This window comes from Anomaloglossus baeobatrachus, chromosome 9 (genome assembly GCF_048569485.1).
Source record: "Anomaloglossus baeobatrachus isolate aAnoBae1 chromosome 9, aAnoBae1.hap1, whole genome shotgun sequence".
Classification (NCBI taxonomy): Eukaryota; Metazoa; Chordata; class Amphibia; order Anura; family Aromobatidae; genus Anomaloglossus; species Anomaloglossus baeobatrachus.
This window is the reverse complement of record NC_134361.1, coordinates 137,228,672-137,253,219: the sequence shown is the minus strand read 5'-3', so window position 1 is coordinate 137,253,219 and position 24,548 is coordinate 137,228,672.

Genomic DNA, 24,548 nt, shown 5'->3' with positions numbered 1-24,548 from the left:
AGAGCATCCAGATCTTTATTAACAGCTGTTATAGTGTCTACCATTATCACCGCTTTGTATAAGGCATTCCATAGTCTGACTGCTCTAGATGTAAAGAACCCTTTCCTTTTTAGGTGCCTTAACAATCTTTTCTCCACAAATGACTGTTCCCTGGTACTTTTAAAAGGTCCTTTGTATTGACCACACATACTTAAATTAATGATCACTTCTGAGGCACCTTTTTTCTAAGCAAAGTAAGCCTAACTTTTCTAACTTTTCAATATAGGAGAGACCGAATGTAATAATATAGTTGCCCAACTTTGAACTGACTGTAATGTTACAATATTTTTTGAAGAGATAAGATGAAAGTCAATAGACTAGCCTCTGATGGGTGCAAATGGGTCTGTAAGAAACAAGGGAAAAAGGGACTACCGGATCGAGAAATTAAAGGAACTGTCAATTATAATGGAGGAAGCCTGATATGGGGGTTGTTACACAGCCAAAGGCGTTGGATACCTGACCAAATCGATGATGGTCTAAATGTTGACCTATATATGAGTATCCTACAAGACGAGTTACGTCGTACACTAGAGTACTATTGGTAGAGAAAAAATGACATATTGGTCCAACATGACAACGACCTGAAGCATATGTCAAGATTGGCAAAGAAATGGTTCAACAACAATGAAGTAGAGCTGCTGGATTGGTCCTCACAGTCCTCAGACCTCAACCCAATTGAAAACTTGGGGGTAGAGTTGAAAAAAAAGCTGTATCAATACCCAAGTGAGTATGAATCACCATTGGGAAATGTAGAAAGAGACATGAGATCAGATTTCAGTCAAGATATGCTTTAATATGATTAAGAACATACCCAAAAGGGTTCAGGCCAAAAGTGGATTTAATAAACAATAATAATTAAAATTGAGAATTTTAGGAGCAAAACAATAACAATTCAGTGAAATCTGCATAACTGATCATTCATATGCTAAATAATTGCAAGTCAAATGTATGTATGAGATAGCCAAGATGATTGTCTATAAAATGAATGTAGTCTCACGTTGTAAGCTGCAGTGGATGGTGAGATATGGAGCCTGAAAGTCAAAAGTTCAAAACATTGTTACCCTTTTACTTGTCAATGTAGCAAATATATAAAGTGTTCACATACCCAAAACGTTGACACCGCTACTTGAACTTGCAAGTGGCAATATTATAATTGTTAGTGGGTATCCTTGCTTTGGGACAGTCTATGCAACAAACTGGATGGTTACACAAGGAGCAATGGAAGCAGTAATTTAAGTTACTGGTACTAGGTCGACCAATGGTGTCCTGGGAATTGGCAGGATCTTTGGTCGCCCATTAGAGTTACAAACAACTGGAGAAATAATAAATGATTTGTTCTTTTAACAAAGCCAGAAAAAGAAATGACATTGTTTTTTTAAGTATCTACAAGTGCTGCAATTATCAGCCGTCACAATACCCCACTAATAACTGTATTGGATTAAAAAGGTAAAGTCATTTTTATCCTTCAGAGTATAGAACCAGGGACAAGTAGGAGTCTGTGGTGCTGTCCAACTACCTAGTTTATTACTGGTTAACTTAACACCTGAAGAAGATCCAAGTACTGGACTGAAAACGTGTTCATTCTGATCATTTTCTCTGTAGTTTTTACCTCATATTTTTAAAAATAAGTTCCAGAATTGGAGAATTGGATGTTAAGAAAAAATGTTCCAATGCTGAAATAATTTGATATATGTGCCTCTGCTATGTATTGTGTAGTGGCCGTGTCTGACTGTATAGGGATATGGTCTGATCATATCACAGCTCCTGGGCAGGTGAGGATGCAAAAGAGGGTAAACAGGCAGGACAATGTGGGATCAAAGCTGATTCTTTCTGTGATGTAAAACATTTCACTGCCTGTTCAAAAACATGTTTTACCTCACAGAAATAATCAGCTATGACGCCATGCTGTAATTTCTGTATACTTTTTTGCATCCTCCCGGGCCCAGGAGATGTGCAATGATCAGATCATGCCCCTGCACGGTCAGACACAGCCATTACACAGTACATGGCAGGGGCACATTTATAAGATTATTTCAGAATATTAACTTATTTTTATTCCCATATCTATTGATTACATATACTTTGTTTTATTAACAACCCCTTTGAGATAATCAATAATAAAAAAAGTGGTTTTACCAATCTCGTACTACGCTTGAGCCTCCTACTTTTTCTGCTCTATTATCCATCTACCACAGACCCTGCCGGTGTTCTGAACAGGCGTGGCAGCAGGTCTTTAATGTTCTGCACAATCACTGAGTTCACAAGGTGAGCCTCTCACTGTTTATTTCAACAATTTGCTATCTCTACCGTGCAACCTATGGGAGTGACCCGGCTTCTCTGATTTTTTTCATAAAACATTAATATTATCCTTCAGAAATACCTAGATTCTACCTGAGTAATGTTTAGATGGTAACCAAACAAGTGATGCATCGGTGTTTTTCAATCCACCAAATTGTATCTACTGTGATGATATTTGGAGTATGAGCTTTTGGTGGCTCAGTGGTTAGCACGTCTGCTTTTCCTTGTGAGAGTGGTATCTCAGGTGATGAGCGCTATCTACTCTGCCTTATGTGCATTAATTAACTCAGGAAAAGTCACACATTTGGCAGGAAGTAACAATGTTCCCATCTCAAGTTCTGTGCTTCCAGGAGGTCACCTTACATTAGATGGAAATACAGTCTGTTCTTGATAATTATTCATAACTGGCCATTAATATTCATAAAACTAAATTCTTTAGACCGTATCACAGCTGTGTTTGCCAAACACTTTGTATCTTTGCTCGAAGTCAATGCCTTCATTAAACCCATTTTAATTATTGATTCATACTTTAAAATACATTTACACTTTGAAAGAAAAAAGGAAAGGAAAGAAAAGAATCAGCGCAGCTGTGGAAGCAATATCTCGGCCTGCACATGGCATCAGTGGGCCCGGCATCAGCACCATGTCAGTGGGTAAGAGCGCCTCTTCACATTTAAGGGAATGTGCGATCATAAAATTACCTAATGTTTAAATCAGGTTTTTCTCTCACGCTTATTTAATTTTTTTTCATTTCAGTATTTTTTTTTTTGTATCATGAACGGTACTATAAACCAAATTAGTAATATTGCAATTTTCCCATTGGCCACAGGGCTACTTTAGACTCCTACTTTCTATTCTTTAAGAATTAGTCATCATTAGCCTCATTATCGTCACAGGCAATTTACAATGACAGGTAAGACTTCTATACACAACGGATAACACAGAATCCACAAATCCCAATATGCAATGTCACAGCTCCCCTGTTTCCCCCCTACCTTCACAATAACCTTTGCACATGCTCATTCAATACTTAGGATTGGGGTCTGTTCACTGTTGCTAATATACTCAGGAGCATAACTACCATGGTTGCAGAGATCGCCACTGCGACCGGGCCGGAGGGTGCAGGGTGCCCACCAGCCTCAGCCCCTGATTTAGATGGATGTGTGTCCAAGGGCACACATCCAGCTGAAATACATTGCAGTACAGACACCCTTTGGGTCCCTGCACTGCAATGTGCCGGCCACCAATGAAGGCCATCAATATTCATTGCTTCTTACTCACACAATCCTGGTCATGGGGAGCAGAGAATATGCTGACAGCTGCCGGTGCTGAAAGTTGCTGCGCATGTCAGTGACATCATGCACTGCGCCGTTTACACGCTGGTCAGTTGCCGGCATGCCAGAGTCCCAGTAGGACATCAGGGGAGCACAAGATAGGTGAGTACAATTGTTTTTTTGTTTTTTTACTGTTTGCGGGGGTGGGGCTATATACCAGGATAAGTGGTATATAGTATGATGAGGGCTATGATGTGGACATATATACCAGGATGGGCCATGATGGGGACATATATGCCAGGATAGGGCCATATATACCAGGCTATATCCATCATCGTGGTGACAAACACCAGGATGGAGCCATGATGGGGAAATACACCAGGTTTGGGCCATATATACCAGGATATAGGCATGATGGGGGTCATATACCAGGATGGGGCTATGATGGGAACATATACCATGATTGGGTCATGATGGGGATATATATACTACGATGGAGTTATGATAGTGGATATATATACTAGGATGGGGACATATATCCCAAGACATAGTCATGATGGGGTCATACACGAGCATGGGGCCATGATGTGGACATATACCATGATGGTGCCATGATGTGGACATATATCAGGATGGGGTATACATTTACCAGGATGGGGGCAAATCTACCAGGAAGCGGCACAGGATGGGGAACATTAGTACAGGATGGGGGACATTACTACACAATGAAGGGGAAGGAGGGGCAACATATATGTCTTTTTAGGATTTAGAATGCTACAATGGCTCATACATCTGACGAAGATAATTGGGGGGCTCCAGGCTCAATCTCTGCATCAGGGCCCATCAGACTCTAGTTACACCACTGAATATACTGTTCATATGGATTTTATAACACAACAGGATGTATGAGTCTATAAAAGCCCTAGTGGCCAGTGTGAACATTTTAAGATTTCATTGCAAAGAATAAATAAAAACATTTAACACAAAAAACTGATTTAAACAGCAAACCATTTTCTGATGACACATTGCTTTGAACAGCTCATATTGCTTATCGACTTTGGAAATAGTTATATCCACTCCTATGTCGTTTAGGGGAGTTTGGGAGAAAATAATCCTAAAAGAACTATTGCAGTTTATATGCACATAATATATTATGTAAGTTAATGTACCCAGCCAAAATGGCTGCAATCATGTTATAAGGGATGTGCTATGCCCATCTTTATACTGAATATGAAAGAAATATTGTCAGTCCAATGTAGGATGTGTGCTATGGAAAAATCAGAACATACAAATCATGAAAACTAAAACTCTTTTATGTGACGTCCAAATATGTAGAAAAATGCAAGCATAAATACCGGTAAGATCGTATTGGTAGTTTTATATAAATTAGATTCAATCTACGTTGTGCATTTTTTTATAGAACACAAGACTATAAGATATTTTTGTCAGGTGTATCCTGCCTGAGGATAAAATCACATGCTGCCAGTGGACATGAAAATCGAATAAGACTCAACAATGCAAAAAAAACTGTATGCCATTCTAGTCCCGTCCTTTTTTACGGATGCCTTGCCATTCTGTAGCATAGACCACTGTAAATGGTTGCTGATTAATAGCTGTTGAGAAAAAATGCATATCATACGGATGCTAGGAGAGAAAAAGAAATCGCACACTCGCATAGCACTCACATGACTTATGGAATACCAAACGGATTTCACTCAACAAACTTTTCTAGATGAGAATGATTTTTTTATACACCAGTGTGAGACAACGCTTATGTGTCGCCCAAGGGATACCGATCCAGCTTTAGGGACACCACAGGGTCTTCTGTATATGGCACCAGGTATGTCGGTTTTTACTTTATATGTGTCGTGATGCCACTCATGGTTTGTGGTCAGGGATAGAGGTGACCACCACTGCAAATTTAACAAGCGTCTGGGGCTGATGGGGTCTGCAGTCGGATGATGTGGCCTCCCGTGAGTGAGGCAGGCTCCAGGGGCTCGGGTGTGTATGTCGCGGGCGGAGGGGCCGCGCTCGCTATGCTCGGGTCTGCGGCTGCTGCTGCTGCTCGGTGGCTCGAGCGGTGGGTCGGACCCGGGGACTCAAGCAGCGCTCCTCGCCCACGAGTGAAAAGGGGGTGGTTTGTTTTGGGAGATAGTTCGTGACGCCAACCACGGGTCGTGGTGATAAAGGGCACCACCGCTGCTGATGACGGGGATCCCGGGAGCGATGGTAGGGGAGCAGCTAGGATGTTGTCCCCTCCGTGGGTAGGAGTTGGTGATCCCGGGGCCCGGTGGCGGTACGGGGAGGCAGGATGGCTTGGGTGCAGGGTTGCAGGGGCAGCGCGGCGCGGTGCCGGATGGCACTGCGGTACTTACTAAGGCACAAATTCACGGAGTCTCTGGTAAACCAAACGGCTGGATGGATGGGTCCCGTAGCCAGCTTCAGTGTCTTTGTTCTCCCCGGACAGGTTGATGGTGGCTGTCTTTCCCTGCACCTGTGTAGAATGTTTTGACTCCGATGGTTTCCCAACGGTAGTCCGCTCCCTGGCATGGAAGTTACCAGAGGAGCCCGTTTTGCCCGCAGGCGCTGGTCCTTGGATCTCTAGCCTATGGCGGTGGCTGGTTATCCTCACAGTGTGGACTGTTGCCTTCTGTCGGGTCTTGGGTGTTAGGAAATCCGTGGGGTTCCGGTCACTCTCGGATTTGTCCATTGTCGGCGGCTCCAAGCCTAGTCGGGGTCCGATGGCCCTGCAAATCTGCTCCCCGGCTTGGTACCGGCAGGCCACCGCCCGTCCCCGGTCCTACGGTTTTGCTGACTTGCACTACCTCCTGCAGTTGGCCACCACCATCTGCCGACCTTGCTGACAGTGCCTGGGCTCCAACCCAGACACCAACAGTTTCTGTCCTCTCACTTTCAACTCTAAAACGAATCTGTCACTTTTCCCGCCTACAGGCCTGTGAACTCCTCGGTGGGAGGGGCCAACCACCTGGCCCCGCCCCACCTGGTGTGGACATCAGACCCTGGAGGGAGGCAACAAGGGTTTTGTTTGACTGATGTAAACTATCCAGGGGAGGGTGTGTGTGTGATGTTATGTCTGTGGCTACCTGGCTAGTCCAGGGCGCCACATGTAGAACAACAGGTCCCGGAATAACTCAGGCAGAGTCCAGAAAGTCTTTCAACTGCTTTTTACTCACTTCTAGATGTATAGTGAGCTGACCCGGGCAATGTTGCAATAAACTAGGTGAAACCAGGTATCCTTCAAGCCAGTCTGAGGATAACTTTAACATTAACATTAACTCGCCTTCCTAGTACTTCTATGTTCGGATAACCCCTGACTTGAAGTACCGTGGGGTCTATCCAGGGAGTCGCTACTGTATTTTCTCCCTTTTTGGACCGTTTGCCGGTGGCGCGGGCGGAGGAGGGGACGCCGCGCTCTCCCACTGCTCGGGTCCGGCTGCCGCTGCGGTTGTTGCGGCCTGCTGCTGCCACTGCTCGGTGGCTCGAGCGATGGGCCGGATCCCGGGGACTCGAGCGGCGCTCCTCGCCCGTGAGTGAAAGGGGGTTGGGTTTTGGGATAGTTTATTGTCCGTGACGCCACCCACGGTTGTGGTGATTAAGTGGACACCACCGCTGCTCTGTCTGGGGAGCCCGGGAGTGATGGTATGGAGCAGCCAGTTGTTGATTTGCCCCTCCGTGGGTAGGGATTTTGGTGCTCCCGGGGCCCAGTGATGGGGTTGGTATGGTGGACAGGCGGGTATGGGGCCTGTGGAGGTGCAGGGGCAGCGCTGTGCCGCACGGCACGGAGGTACTCACTCAGCCAGTAAACACGACACAGTTCTCGGTAAACAAACGGCTGGTTGGACGGGTCCCTCGGACGGTTACGGTGCTGCGGTCCCCTGCAGTTAGCGGTGACGGTCTCTTCCCTGCACCTATGTAAAGTCTCTTGGTAGCGATGGGTCCCCACCGGTTACCCACTCCTCGGCTTCAATCTGGGCCGAAGGAGCTCTACTTTGCCCGCAGGCGCTGGCCCTGGGAAATTGGTGCCCTGGCGGTGGCGGTGTCTCCCCTTCACGGTCGGGCTGTTGCCTTCAATCGGGACTTGGTTGTTAGGAGACAGAGGTCCCCTTCAATGACGGATTTGGCAAATTATGGCGACTCCTAGCCTTGCCAGGATCCGAAAGGCCCCTGCCCTGGTGCTGACTGTTTTTCGTATACTGCTCCAGTAACGCCGGGTCACCACCCGTCCGCGGTCCTTCCAGCAACCTCCAAACAGTCCCCCTGCAGACTATCACCGCCGTCTGCTGACCTTGCTGTCTCAGTCCGGGGCACACACCCGGACCAACTTCAGGCTTGCTTAACTGTTCCTTTTTTACTTCTTCACTTAAGCTCCTCTACCACTTCCTTCTACTTCACTCCCCTAGCTTGACTGCTGGTTTTCCCGCCTCCAGGGCTGTGAACTCCTCGGTGGGCAGAGCCAACCGCCTGGCCCACCCCCTGGTGTGGACATCAGCCCCTGGAGGAAGGCAACAAGGATTTTAGATTAGCTTAGATGTACCTGCAGGGAATGTGGGGTGCATATGATGTTGTGACCTGTGACCCCTGGCTTGCCCAGGGCGTCACACCGGCAGCATAGACCAGGTTAGATGGCTTCTGGCTCTGTCTTCTTATGGGTCCCTGCGTTGCTGCTGAGGCTCGGACTCTGTGTGGTTGGTGAGGTACTTGTAGTTCTCCTCACCGGCAGATTTAGCAGATAGTTAAACTTGAGTCTACTCTAGGGACCTGTTCCCCATACGTGCCTAGTCACCGGCAGTCCCCGTACTCGACTGACTCTCCCTGTCTTTCTGACTGACTGACTCGGTAACCGTTCTCCCCCGCCAAGTGTCAGTACACCGCGCAGGGTCTGACTAGTGTGAGCGCGCGTCTGCGTCTCCTAGCAACCGCCGCTCACCACTACCAGACTGGCACGCTCCACTCCTTTCCTTTCAGCCGCTGCACTTTAGTTCCCAGCCCCTCCACTACACCCCTTGACAAGAATTGAAGGCCAGACCCTTCTAGGAACTGCCCAAGGGTGCCATCTAATGGTGTGGGAGACCTGGTTGCTATGTGTCTGTGCGTACACACCTCGTTCTGGCCCTGAGGATTACCTGGAAGTACTGTCCCAGCATGGGTGCAGTACTGAGTGGTGCCTGACCGGGTCAGGGGCGCCACACTTACAATGAAAGTTAAACCACAATTTAACTTATAATCCTATTTTAACAAAATAAAGAAATAAAGAATCTTTTAATGCAGGTCTGCAAGGACAGAAACATAGGTCCATTCATTTCTTAATACTTTTTGACAGATCACAGCTGCCATTAACTCCTTATATTACCCTGATTACCACTGCACCAGGGAAATTGGGATGAGCCAGGTAAAGCGCCAGAATTTTTGTATCTTAAGGCCGCTTTACACGCTGCGACATCGCTGAAGCGATCTCGTTGAGGTCACGGAATTTGTGACGCACATCCGGTCGCTTTAGTGATGTCTTTGATGGGACACCTATGAGCAATTTTGAATCGTCGCAAAAACGGTCAAAATCGCTCATCGGTGACATGCCCCACTATTCTCGAGTATCGCTGCTGCTCGGTGTACGAATTAGTTCGTTGCTCCTGCGGCAGCACACATCGCTATGTGTGACACCTCAGGAACGACGAACATCTCCTTACCTGCGGCCGGCCGCAATGAGGAAGGAAGGAGGTGGGCGGGATGTTACGTCCGCTCATCTCCACCCCTCCCCTTCTATTAGGCAGCGGTTCGGTGACGCTGCTGTGACGTCGCTGTGACGCTCAACGAGCCGCCCCCTTAGAAAGGAGGCGGTTCGCCGGTCACAGCGTAGTCGCAGAGCAGGTATGTGCATGTGATGCTGCCGCAGCGATAATGTTCGCTACGGCAGCAATCACACGATATTGCATGTACGATGGGGGCGGGTGCTTTGGCGGTCGACATCGCTAGCAATTGCTAGCAATGTCGTAGCGTGTAAAGTGGCCTTAAGGCCCCCTGCACATAGTGATTCCGGTATGTATGATGTCCGTTTTCATACGTACCAGAGACACGGTCATAAGCAGACCCATTAAAATCAATGGTCTGCACACACATCAGTGTTTTCACAATGACCGTGTGTCCGCATGGAGCACATGCATGTCCATGTGTTCTGCACGGAGACAAGTCCATTTTTCTCCAGCATTGCTGATGTCACACGGACTATACAGTGGTGTGATCCATGTCACATGTATCGGAGAAAACATGTCTCTTGAAAGAAAATGTTTTTCTAGACTCACCTGTCTCCAGCACTGATGTCTTCAGCGCTGCTGTCACTTGCTTCAGGGGCACAAGGAAATCTCAGGCAAGAGGGCCTAAAAAAAAGATTAAGTGGCAGAAGGATGTATTATCTCAGACAAGTGTGACCTATAGCAAAGTTATCTATGCTAGATAAGAATCTAGAGTGTATCCAGACCTAAGGGTACCTTCACACTTAGCGATGCAGCAGCGATCCGACCAGCGATCTGACCTGGTCAGGATCGCTGCTGCATCGCTACATGGTCGCTGGTGAGCTGTCAAACAGGCAGATCTCACCAGCGACCAGTGAACAGCCCCCAGCCAGCAGCGACGTGCAAGCGACGCTGTGCTTGCACGGAGCCGCCGTCTGGAAGCTGCAGAGACTGGTAACTAAGGTAAACATCGGGTATGGTTACCCGATGTTTACATTAGTTACCAGCGCACACCGCTTAGCTGTGTGTGCAGGGAGCAGGAAGCCACGCACACTGAGCGCTGGCTCCTTGCTCTCCTAGCTACAGTACACATCGGGTTAATTAACCCGATGTGTAATGCAGCTACATGTGCAGAGAGCAGGGAGCCGCGCACACTGCTTAGCGCTGGCTCCTTGCTCTCCTAGCTGCTGTACACATCGGGTTAATTAACCCGATGTGTACAGCAGCTACATGTGCAGAGAGCCGGAGCCGGCAGCACAGGCAGCGTGAGAGCTTCAGAGGCTGGTAACTAAGGTAAATATCGGGTAACCACCTTGGTTACCCGATGTTTATCTTGGTTACAAGCTTACCTCAGCTGTCAGACGCCGGCTCCTGCTCCCTGCTCGCTTCATTTGTCGCTCTCTCGCTGTCACACACAGCGATCTGTGTGTCACAGTGGGAGAGCGCCTTTGAAGAAAACGAACCAGGGCTGTGTGTAACGAGCAGCGATCTCGCAGCAGGGGCCAGATCGCTGCTCATTGTCACACACAGCGAGATCGCTAATGAGGTCACTGCTGCGTCACAAAAAGCGTGACTCAGCAGCGATCTCGGCAGTGAGCTCACTGTGTGTGAAGCACCCCTAAGGGTCATAGAGAAGAAGATGGCCAGGCAGGGACCATGAGTTCTCCTATGGGGAACTGAAGATGCAATGGCACAGCAAGAAGCATGTGGCCCTCATCGCATGGACTCTGAGACTAATGAGGAGTCAGCCAGTGAGTTCCTCACAAATGATTTGTAATTTGAGACTAAAGGGGGCTTTACACGCTATGATATCGTTAATGTTTTGTCATCGGGGTCAAGTTGTTAGTGACGCACATCCGGCATCATTAACGATATCGCAGCGTGTGACACTGACCAGCGACCTTAAGCGACCTCAAAAATGGTGAAAATTGTTCACCATGGAGAGGTCGTCCCAAACTCAAAAATCGGTAAGGGTTGTTTATCCAGGTGGTCCATCGATCATGCGGCAGCACACATCGCTATGTTTGACACCGCAGGAGCGAGGAACGTCTATTTACCTGCTGCCGGCCACAATACGGAAGGAAGGAGGTGGGCGGGATGTTACGTCCTGCTCATCTCCGCCCCTCCGCTTTGATTGGCCGGCCGCTTAGTGACATTGCGGTGACGTCGCTGTGATGCCGAACGTCCCTCCCCCTTGAAGGAGGGATTGTTCGGCAGTCACAGCGACGACGCCAACCAGGTAAATATGTGTGACGCTGCCATAGCGATAATGTTCGCTACAGCAGCGATCACAAACAATCGCATGCGCGACGAGGGTGGGTACTTACACACTTGCTATCGCTACAAATTGCTAGCGATATCGCTACCGTGTAAAGCCCCCTTAACTGTGAGGGGCCGTAGCGACAAACCTCAACTTGTGCGGTTTCCACAAGGGTATTTGGAGGTTCCCATAGCCTCTGGATTCTTGAAGTGTTGAGACTGCTATGTGAGGTAAATACTTCTCATCAAGTTGTTCAGTAAAGAAAAGTTTATGTATAGAATTTTATCTCCCTCATTCATCTCTATTCTGCGTGGTCCTGGCTTACCATGTAAAGTAGCAGCATACGATCTGCTGAGGTGTATCGCTAAAATAATAGCAGCACACACCCAGCCCAGATCCACGTTTTTCTGTAGCATACCAGGATGCAGAAGATGCTTACCTCAGTCACAGCTGCCTCCCCACCCTGTGCACTTGCATGTAGCCAATGGGTGGTGGTTTTAACATCGGTTATCAGCCAGTATAGATTTAGCGTAAGCTAGTCTAAGACACATGCCTTCTCACTGATGAAGGCCATTGGTTGCCCCTTTCCCTGTAGCTTACAGACCATCTGTTGTGTATAAGGACAAGTCTATCACAGGCTCATCCTGAGGTCAGTGCTGAGAGAGTAAAGCGGGCTTTACACGTTACGATATATCAAATGAGATGTCGGCGGGGTCACGTCGTAAGTGATGCACATCTGGCATCGTTAGTGATATTGCAGCGTGTGACAGCTACGTGCGATGGTGAACGAGCAGAAATACTCACCTTCTCGTTCATCATTGACACGTCGCTCATTTTCAAAAAATCGAACGTCCGGTTGTTCATCGTTCCCGGGGCAGCACACATCGCTCCGTGTGACACCCCGGGAACGATGAACACAGCTTACCTGCGTCCCGCCGGCAATGCAGAAGGGAGGAGGTGGGCGGGATGTTTACGTCCCGCTCATCTCCACCCCTCCACTTCTATTGGCCGGCCGCTGTGTGACGTCGCTGTGACGCTGAATGTCCCTCCCCCTTCAGGAAAAGGATGTTCGCCGCCCACAGCGAGGTCATTTGGAAGGTAATTACGTGTGACGGGGGGTTACAGCATTGTGCGACACTGGCAAGAAATTGCCCATGCCGCACAAACGATGGGGGCGGGTGCGATCGCAAATGAGAAATCGACACATGTAAAGCAGCCTTAAGGCTATGTTCACACACTGCATCTTCTACTGTGGTTTTGCTGCATTTTTGAGCTCACAAAGATGCACCTAAATGCATGCATTTCTTTCTCCCAGGAAACTCCATGAGATATCTATTTTGCTGTCCACACTGGGCATCTTTTTTGGCTGCATCTTGGCTGCGTTTTTGAAGATGCAGCGTGTCAATTCCTTTTGCTTTTGTCAGTGTTTTCGAGCCTTTCCAGTCAATAGATTTGACTTAAAAAATGCTTTCAGCAAAATTCGGCAAAAACGCATCAAAAACGCATGCGTTTTTGATGCGTTATTGCCGCTGGTACATTTTTTGGCACCCAAAAAGCTGAATCTTTGTGGTTAAGAAAAGATGCAGTGTGTAAACATAGCCTTAGGTTATGTTCACACATTGCGCTGCATACAATATGTGCGTTTTTGCAGTGTTTTCACCTGCTTATTGAGCTTATTTATTTGAGTAAGTGAAAAGCCCTGTAAAATGTTGAAATAACTGGTAGGTGCTTTTTAGAAAATCTGCAGCTGGGCTCAAAATACAAGCGGCAACAAAAAATAAAAAAGCACGTGCATGAGAATTCAGGAAGCTCAATAATTCTGCTGGTACTGTAAAATGCTGCATATTTTACACACCAAATATGGCGCACGCAGCAAAAATGCCAAGTATGAACATTCCCCTTTGGTATATTTAGACAAGTAGATAATTATGTAGGAGACCGACCATACTATTCTCATAAATGACATAATCTGGATGGCAGACAAGCACAACATATTATTTATCATGTATCATGTAAAATGTGTTCGTTATCCATTGTATAATTGTCTTTTTAGATACCGACAAAGATCACAAAATTCATATTTACATTGAACAATGTGCTGCCGACCGATGATTAGTTTATTACTCATTTTAACGATTACACGCTCGATGATCAAGTGTTTATAGACATATTTTTTGGTCAGAAGACTTATTTACATTACACAATTTCCGTTAAGAATTACTCGTTAGTGTTCAATTTACAATGATTATCCACTCATCTAAATGGACCCTTAGTTTCTATTACAGAGAGGGCAGAATAATTATAAAGTACACGCTAATAAAGCACCAGGGAGAAAAAGATTATTATATAATTGCTGAGAGAAATGAGCCTTAGCAAGGAGGAGTCTGGCGGGACACTTTACACTTTAAGATATCCATCCAGTTTCTATCTAATAAGACCAATATGTCTCAACATTTTGCATTTTATTGCTATGTTTTATGAAATTGCAATAATACTGGTGTGGTGTTTGGCTGGGAAATATCTAAAGTGTCTGGGTATCTTAATAGGGTTTTCCGAAGAACAAAGTTGATTTTAATTAAAAGATCTTGGATAAAGATAAGTTCCACAGTTGGATGTGACTAAAATAAATGTCCCTGTGCTGAGATAATCTTATATATGTATCCCTGCTGTGTAGTATGTAATGGCCATGTCTGACCGTACAGGGACATGATCTGATCCTACCTCATCTCCTGGGCCAGGGAGAAAGTAAAAGAGTGTACAGACATTACAGCACGGGATCAAAGCTGATTCTTTCTGTTACATTGGGGGCAAACTAGTGATGATCCTCTCATGCGAGAGCATCAAATGTGGCGCCCTGTGTCTGAGTCCAAACAAAGAATGGCTGCATGTTTCAATATGTATAACATGTATTGCCAGCTTTAATGAGAATTGGTTTCTCTGCTGAAAACAGCATACACACATTTGCCTACACTCCCTTACTGGGGCTGTTCACCTAGTCTGAAGATAATTTTGAGCCCTAGAAGTATAGGACAGGGACAGAAGCTTAGAGTGTGAGGAGAAGTTTGTGTGTGAGTGTGCGTGTGTGTGTGTGTGTGTGTGTGTGTGTGTGTGTGGAAGAGAGTGTAAAATGGAGATGTCCTGGATTGAGGTGGCTTTTGAGTCCTCTGAAGGGGCCAACTGAAAAAGGGGTGTATCAGTCCCTAGACTACCTAGACTTTCAGGGTCAGTGGCAAACTGAGAGACTGCTTAGAGACTTTTTACAAGGAGCAGTAAATTGCTCAGGAGCTCAGTGACGTAATTGAATCCGGAAACGTCTACAAGCAATTGTAAGTGTTCCTATTGGATTCCAGTTACCTGCGTCACAAACTGTTTATTTATTAATTTATTTATTTATTTTTCTCTCCCCTTTTATATTATTTTTTAACTCCCATCACAAAACCTGTCGTATGCACCCGGTACAGCTACATCACCTCTCGAACCGCTTGACACAGCTCCTTGAGATCAGATGCCTACCGGTGGCAGCACAGAAGCGATATACTAATGGCAAACCAATTGTGGAACTTATTTTTACTTCAAAATCTATTGATTAAAAACAACTTTGTTTATAGGAAAATCCCCTGGAAGTTGCCTCCATATTGCCAGTTAAAATAAATCCTGTTGGGTTTTACCCATCTCTGATGTACAGTGGAACTGTTGAAGTGCCATGACATTTTTTTTTAATAGTTAGTATTTACATGGGTCAAACCCTTCCAAGGGTGAAATTACACTGTACAGTCACAGTCATTAAATGATGATCACCAATCGCAGAGGTGTAGCTAAGGGTTCTATCTATTCAGGGACGCAAAACTTATGAGTGGGCTCCTACCCAAGTAACCCTGTGTAAAACTATGATGTAGCATCCCAATAGGAGAACTTCCAGCACATGACCAGGGTTACCAATTTGACTTTTTATTTTTTTCTGGACAGCTTATCAAAAAATCATGGGCAGATAATATTTTTAACAAACACATTGGAAAACCATTTTGATTATAAGTAATACGTTTCTACAGCCCATAATTCTGATATGAAAAATAACTGCATTCGCTATAAACTGTAAAATGATAATTACAGAGTAGTCAGTCTCTTAGGATAAGCAGTGTGGCTAGGACATAGCTGGAACAGAGGATCTTGCCCTCACTTGGTATCATGTCCTCTGAAGAGTCCTGTTGGACGAAACATGTCAGGACACCAATAGTGTCACAATAGTGGTTCAGTCGAGTTCATTAGACTGTGGACCGTCCTTGTAAGGGTGGGAGTTTTGGGGTGTCAGTTTAGTTTGGAGTTTTCCAGGAGTTGATAGCATCAGTGATGTGTTTGAGGGACCCTGGACTCTGGCACTGGCAGAAACTGTACACCCTGACTCATGCGGATTTGGTGAAACCATTCCAATTGAAATAATATTGATAGTACACGGCTGACCACTGTCACTGTGAGAACTGTTTATTTGAGTATATTGTGTTTTTCTTTTTCTTTTTTTATGTGCAAAGGACCACTGTCCAATTTCATGGGAGAGAACAAATACTCATTTCTTTATCTGTTTTGTGTTTGTCTATTGTGTTTTTTTGTATGAACATTTGTTAGTGGCATCCTCAGTGACCACCTTCAATTTTCACCAGGGACATAACAAATGGGACGGATACCTACCGTATATTCTCGAGTATAAGCCGAGGTTTTCAGACCTTTTTTTATGCTGAAAATGCCTCCCTCGGCTTATGCTCGGGTCAGGGTCCCACAAAAAATGATTCCCACCTGTCCTACATTCCCGCAGTGCCCTCAGCTGCTTCTTGTAGACCGCAAGGTATGTAGACCCCCTCCGTGATAGCGTCCGATGCACGGGGCTGCTGTCTGCCGTCATGGCTTTACTGCAGTTGAATGCATAACATGGCCCTGACACAATATTTAAGCCAAAAAATAAAAATCTTATACTCCTATAACACTGTTGAGTCCAGTGGCAGGTGAAAGGAAGACTGATGCAGTTATCACGTTATTCTGCCAGGGACCTGCTGTTCTGCAGACCACAGGCCTAAAGCGGCCTAAAGCGACCTGTGACTTAAAGAACAGACAGCAGCAATGTCTCCCTGCTCTAATGCTGCGTTTAACTGTATTGGCATGCTGTGCACACAGATTCAGTTAAGGGTGGTGGTCACTAAGGGTGAGCCCCTTCAAGACAGAGGTCTGAAGTAACTGCCACCTCTGCCACCTACTGCAGCTACGGTACTGACCAAACTACATTGAAGCCAATCAGTGGTCTGTTAATAGCCTGTTTAGGTGTGCTGACCACATTTCCATGTGCAGAGAGCAATGGGTTATATGATTATTCTGTGTGCATACAGTATCACTGTTTTTCACAGCACATATCCGTTTTATTTAGCATTAGAACTGGTGCACCTAGGTCTAATTCTGACATCTTTTATTCTTGTTTGTTTTCTATCTGTGTTATTCATGATAGAACATGTACCCATAAATTTTTATGGGGCAGTTCCCATGTCCTTGTTATGTTTAATGACCAATTGATCCAAGTAAAGGATGAAACTCACCAATTCAGTACAATAGGTCTTTGATCTGAGGTTTTTTTTTACTGTGTGATGGTTAGAAATGTGTTTTTTAATTATTAATTTATTTATTTTGGCAAAAGAGTAAAACAGATGTCACATTGCTGATAAAAGTGTACCCTTGGACCAAAAATTGATGAAAATCAGATGCACCATGCTGGTGGAAAATTAGATCTTCCATTCTGGTGGGAAATCAGATCTACCATGTTGATGGGAAATCAGATCTACCATGCTGGTGGAAAAGCAGATCTACCATGCTGGTGGAAAAGCAAATCTACCATGCTGATGGGAAATCAGATCTACCATGCTGGTGGAAAAGCAGATCTACCATGCTGGTGGAAAAGCAAATCTACCATGCTGATGGGAAATCAGATCTACCATACTGACGGGAAGTCAGATCTACCATGCCGACGTAAAACAGTCCTTTTTTTTAATAAGCAAATGGAAATACAAATGTGGTCTTAAGCCCACTTTACACGTTGCAATTAGTTGTACAATCACATTTGCGATGTGACACGCCCAGGTTGCATACGGGATCTTATGAGATTGCACGTAGGTCGTTCATTTGCTGTCACACGAGCGTTAGTAGTCTATGTTAAATTGATCAATTTTGTGTGCGATCCTTTGGATCATGTGTTCTGTGACGTATGCATTGGGCACCTTTTTTTTTTTTTTATTTATTGACTTGCCAAGCGTGTGTAATGTGTAGGGATGCGTTTTTACTATGTCATCTGCCATTCAGCTCTGCTACATGGCCGCTGACAGCAGACACAGACAGCCATGTAGCAGAGCTGAATGGCAGATGACAGCAGACACAGACAGAGCCGCACTGTCAGAATGAACTCGGGTGAACTTCACCCGACTTCACGGTCATGCTGCGGCTCTGTCTGTGTCGTGCCCTGATTAGCGGTCACCTGTGAAGGACTCACCGGTGACCGCTAATCTCCTAAGTGACTGAAGTTAGCAGCCCTCTCTCATACTCACCAATCCCCGATCCCCGGCGCTGCACGGCGTTCACACTGCTCCGGCGGCTTTTACTGTTTTGAAAAAGCCGGCCGCCCATTAAACAATCTCGTATTCCCTGCTTTCCCCGCCCACCGGTGCCTATGATTGGTTACAGTGAGACACGCCCCCACGCTGAGTGACAGGTGTCACACTGCACCCAATCACAGCAGCCGGTGGGCGTGTCTATACTGTGTAGTGAAATAAATATTTAAATAATTACAAAAAACGGCGTGCGGTCCCCCCCCAATTTTAAAACCAGCCAGATAAAGCCATACGGCTGAAGGCTGGTATTCTCAGGATGGGGAGCTCCACGTTAAGGGGAGCCCCCCAGCCTAACAATATCAGCCAACAGCCGCCCAGAATTGCCGCATACATTATATGCGACAGTTCTGGGACTGTACCCGGCTCTTCCCGATTTGCCCTGGTGCGTTGGCAAATCGGGGTAATAAGGAGTTATTGGCAGCCCTTAGCTGCCAATAAGTCCTAGATTAATCATGTCAGGCGTCTATGAGACACCCTCCATGATTAATCTGTAAATTACAGTAAATAAACACACACACCAGAAAAAATCCTTTATTAGAAATAAAAAACACAAACATATACCCTGGTTAACCACTTTAATCAGCCCCAAAAAGCCCTCCATGTCCGGCGTAATCCAGGATGCTCCAGCGTCGCTTCCAGCGCTGCTGCATGGAGGTGACCGGAGCTGCAGCAGACACAGCCTCTCTGGTCACCTCCACGCAGCTAATGAAGACAGCCGTGCGATCAGCTGAGCTGTCACTGAGGTTACCCGCGGCCACCGCTGGATCCAGTGACAGCGGGTAACCTCAGTGACAGCTCAGCTGATCGCGCGGCTGTCTTCAGTTGCTGTGTAGAAGGAGGCTGTGGACAAAAAAAGCGCAAATAGGGTCTTACCCCGATATATGTGGGGTGGGGAAGGGGGAGTAAAATCACTCACCTGATGTAGTTGTGACAGTCACAACTACTATAAGTGCATGTAAAACAAGATCCACGGCTGCAGCCACCCAGTGGCAGACATCAGAGAGCAATAGAGAAGGGTGTTCAATTGCCACGCCAACAGATCACTCATTCAGATGATGAAGACCAATGTCACTTTATTTTCATACAGGTCTACGCGTTTCAGGAGCACCTGCTCCCTTCCTCAGGACCGTCAGGTTAAAAATAACATCAAATCTGTTCCACAGAGATCAGACACATCATAAGTAGTGAAAATGACGTCATAGGGACCACCCTCTTCAGAAAAAAACGGCGGGAAAAGGGTGCCACGTTGTCAGCTATGACGTTTACATAGAAACAATAAAAAACAAAAAAAAAAAAAAAAAAAAAAAAAAAACCATCACACATGAATGTCAAAAAACACCTCTCTAAATTGTGAATCACACCCATTACATGTTGCATGAAAAAACGGGATGTGTGTAAAAAATAAAATACATAACGATAATAATTAAACCGTGTATATGCATGACTTGTCCAAATAATATGAAAAAATGAACATGAAACAGTGTAGAACCCGGAGAAGTACGGGTGCATGAATCCATCTCTGCTTAAGCACAGTATGCACAGTATGCACTTGATGTTTCATGCACCCGTACTTCTCCGGGTTCTACACTGTTTCATGTTCATTTTTTCATATTATATGGACATGTCATGCATATACACGGTTTAATTATTATCGTTATGTATTTTATTTTTTACACACATCCCGTTTTTTCATGCAACATGTAATGGGTGTGATTCACAATTTAGAGAGGTGTTTTTTGACATTCATGTGTTTGATGGTTTTTTTTTTGTTTTTTTTTTTGTTTTTTATTGTTTCTATGTAAACGTCATAGCTGACAACGTGGCACCCTTTTCCCGCCGTTTTTTTTCTGAAGAGGGTGGTCCCTATGACGTCATTTTCACTACTTATGATGTGTCTGATCTCTGTGGAACAGATTTGATGTTATTTTTAACCTGACGGTCCTGAGGAAGGGAGCAGGTGCTCCTGAAACGCGTAGCCCTGTATGAAAATAAAGTGACATTGGTCTTCATCATCTGAATGAGTGATCTCTTGGCGCGGCAATTGAACACCCTTTTCAGTTGCTGTGTGAAGCTGACCGGAGCGGCTGTGTCTGCTGCAGCTCCGGTCACCTCCATGCAGCAGTGCTGGAAGCGACGCTGGAGCATCCTGGATTACGCCGGACATGGAGGGCTTTTTGGGGCTGATTAAAGTGGTTAACCAGGGTATATGTTTGTGTTTTTTATTTATAATAAAGGATATTTCAGGTGTGTGTGTTTATTTACTGTAATTTACAGATTAATCATGGAAGGTGTCTCATAGACGCCTGACATGATTAATCTAGGACTTATTGGCAGCTATGGGCTTCCATTAACTCCTTATTACCCCGATTTGCCAACGCACCAGGGCAAATCGGGAAGAGCCGGGCACAGTCCCAGAACTGTCGCATATAATGTATGCGGCAATTCTGGGCGGCTGTTGGCTGATATTGTTAGGCTGGGGGGCTCCCCATAACGTGGAGCTCCCCATCCTGAGAATACCAGCCTTCAGCCGTATGGCTTTATCTGGCTGGTTTTAAAATTGAGGGGGACCGCACGCCGTTTTTTGTAATTATTTAATTATTTATTTCACTACACAGTATAGACACGCCCACCGGCTGCTGTGATTGGGTGCAGTGTGACACCTGTCACTCAGCGTGGGGGCGTGTCTCACTGTAACCAATCATAGGCGCCGGTGGGCGGGGAAAGAAGGGAATACGAGATTGTTTAATGGGTGGCCGGCTTTTTCAAAACAGTAAAAGCCGCCGGAGCAGTGTGAACGCCGTGCAGCGCCGGGGATCGGGGATCGGTGAGTATATGAGAGAGGGGGATAGACTGACATGGACAGAGAGTGAGGGACAGAGATAGTGACCGACTGACAGAGATTAGTGAATGACAGACATTGTGAGGCGCTTCAGAACGCAGCTTTTCAGCTGCGCTCTGAAGCGGACCTTTTTTAAGCTGCGGTGCAGAGCGCACACCTGCGCACATAGCATCAGACACCAAAATCGTATGAGGGATGTCACACGTTACAATTGACTAGGTTCCTGCAACAAAACGGTCAATTCTAGAGAAAGATACGATGTGTTTGCGATCAACGGTTTTGCGTTCAATCATGATCGCACGTAGATGTCACACGCAGATACCTCACAAACGATGCCAGATGTGCGTCACTTACAACTTGACCCCAACGACAGATTGTGAGATATATTGAAGCGTGTGAAGTGGGCTTTAGTAGGAGCAATTCTACTTGCATACTGACAATACTGGATGTTTTTAAGATGATCATTTCCATATTGAAATCCATTGCACATTCAGTTAAAACCAGAAGTTTATACACTGTCTAAAAAGACATATCTGCATGTTTTTCTCATTATTTGACATGAAATCAGAATAAACTTTTCCCGTTTTAGGTCATTAAGGATTACCAAAATTATTTATATTTGACAAATTCCAGAATAATGAGAAAATGTATTAATGCATTTTTAGTACTTTCTGCAAAGTCAAAAGTTTACATACACTAAGGGGTACTTTGCATGTTGCGACATCGCTAGCATCGGCTAGCAATGCCGAGCGCGATAGTACCCACCCCAGTCGCACATGCGATATCTTGTGATAGCTGCCGTAGTGAACATTATCACTACGGCAGCTTCACACGCACTCACACGCACAGCTTCACTCGCTCTGGCCGGCGACCCGCCTCCTTCCTAAGGAGGTGGGTCGTGCGGCGTCACAGCGACGTCTCACGGCAGGCAGCCAATAGAAGCGGAGGGGCAGAGATGAGTGGGACGTAAACATCCCGCCCACCTCCTTCCTTCCACATAGCCGGTGGGGCAGGTAAGGAGATGTTCCTCGCTCCTGCGGCTTCACACACAGAGATGTGTGCTGCCGCAGGAACGAGGAACAACATCGTATCTCCTATTGGTGCGACATTATGAAAATGACCGACGCTACACAGATCACCGATTTTCGACGCTTTTGCGATCGTTTATTGGCGCAGCTAGGCTTTACACGTTACGATGTTGTTACCAGCGCCGGATGTGCGTCACTTTCGATTTGACCCTGACGATATCGCAGTAGCGATGTCGCAACGTGCAAAGTACCCCTAAGAGCAGGGGTGGGGAACCTTTACTGCCGGGGGCCATTTGGAAATTTCAACCAACCTTCAAGGGCCGCATAAAATTATCAATGTGAAAATGACCCTGCTATATTTGGTCAAACAATTAATTAACTCACCCCTACTGTGGCGGCCGGACCTGCTTCTCTTTGGTGCGGCTGTGATGTTTGATGATACTAATCATGTTGCTTCTCACAACTGCTTTTCTAGGTTTGTCTCGGTCTGAAGCGTAGTCAACTCTTTGTCATAATAATATTTGGTAAATCATATACATCACATAGGAGACGCTGTATATACATCACAGGAGACGCTGGAGGCACATATAACACATAGGAGACTTTGGGACTGCTCTATATACATTACAGGAGTCACTGAAGGCACATACATCACTGGAGGGGCTGGGGGCATATACATCACATTGAAAACGCTGGGACTGACGTATACACAACAGAAAGGAAACGCTGGGACTGCTGTATATACACATCACAGGAGACACTGGAGGCACATACATCACATGAGGAGCTGGGGACATATATATGTTCCCAGCCCCTTATGCGATGTAAATGCCAACAGCCCCTTCTGAGATGTAAATGCCCACAGCCCCTCCTGTGTTGTGTATGTCCTCAGTGTCTCCTGTGATGTATATGCCCCCAGCATCTCCAATGTATGTAATGTATAAGTCACAGGAGACACTGGCGGCAAACAACACAAGAGGGGTTGGGGGGCATACAAGTAACAGGAGACGCTGGGGGGCATACACAACGCAAGAGGTGCTGGGGGGCATACACAACACAAGAGGGGCTGGGGGCACACACATTACAAGATGGACGGGGGGTACAAACATCACAAGAGGAGCTGGGGGCACAGACATCACTGGGGGAACACAACACTGGGGGTGATACACAGCATTGGGAGGGCACACAGCACTGCCCCCCAGTAATGTCAGGGCTCTGCACACAGCACCTGCAGAGCCCTGACATTACTGGGGAGCCACAAACCTGAGGTGATACACAGCATGGGGTGAGGGACACAGCACTGCCCCCCAGTAATGTCAGGGCTCTGCACACAGCACCTGCAAAGCCCTGACATTACTGGGGAGCCACAAACCTGAGGTGATACACAGCATGGGGTGAGGGACACAGCACTGATCGTTGCACACAACTCTGGGGGGATGGTACACAAAGTACTGGATGGGGAGCAGAGTGCAGGCACGCGCACACACAGCGCTGGAGACAGTGCAGGCCAGAGGGCAGAGGGGCGGGCACACCGCTCTGGAGGACAGAGGGGCGGGCAAATCGCTTCTGAGAGCAGAGGGGCGGGCACACTCCACGAGAGGAAAGAGGGGCGGGCATATCGCTCCTGAGGGCAGAGGGGCGGGCACACTCCACGAGAGGAAAGAGGGACGGGCACATTGCTCCGGAGGGCAGAGGGGCAGGCACACTCCACGAGAGGAAAGAGGGGTGGGCACATCGCTCCAGAGAGCAGAGGGGCAGGCACACACACAGCACAAGAGGACAGAGGGGCGGGCACATCGCTCCGGAGGGCAGAGGGGCGGGCACACTCCACGAGAGGAAAGAGGGGCGGGCACATCGCTCCGGAGGGCAGAGCGGCGAGCACACTCCACGAGAGGAAAGAGGGGTGGGCACATCGCTCCAGAGAGCAGAGGGGCAGGCACACACACAGCACGAGAGGACAGAGGGGCGGGCACATCGCTCCGGAGGACAGAGGGGCGGGCACACTCCACGAGAGGAAAGAGGGGCGGGCACATCGCTCCGGAGAGCAGAGGGGCATGCACACACACACACACACAGCACAAGAGGACAGAGGGGCGGGCACATCGCTACGAAGGGCAGAGGGGTGGGCACACACCGCTGATCATGCTAACACTGGACAGCGGGAGAGCCCATTGGTTCGCTCAAACAGTGCATGTGGTCATTTAAAGGGCCGGCTGCCCCAGCACTGCAGCCTCTGGGAATCTGCCCGGGTGCCGCATAAAATGTTATGGCGGGTCGCATGTGGCCTGCGGGCCGGAGGTTCCCCACCCCTGCCTAAGAGTATTATGGCTATAAACAATATGGGACAGCCCATATTATGATGTCATGTCTTTGGAAGCTTCTGATTTATTGGCAACATCTGAGTTAATTAGAGACAAACCTGTGG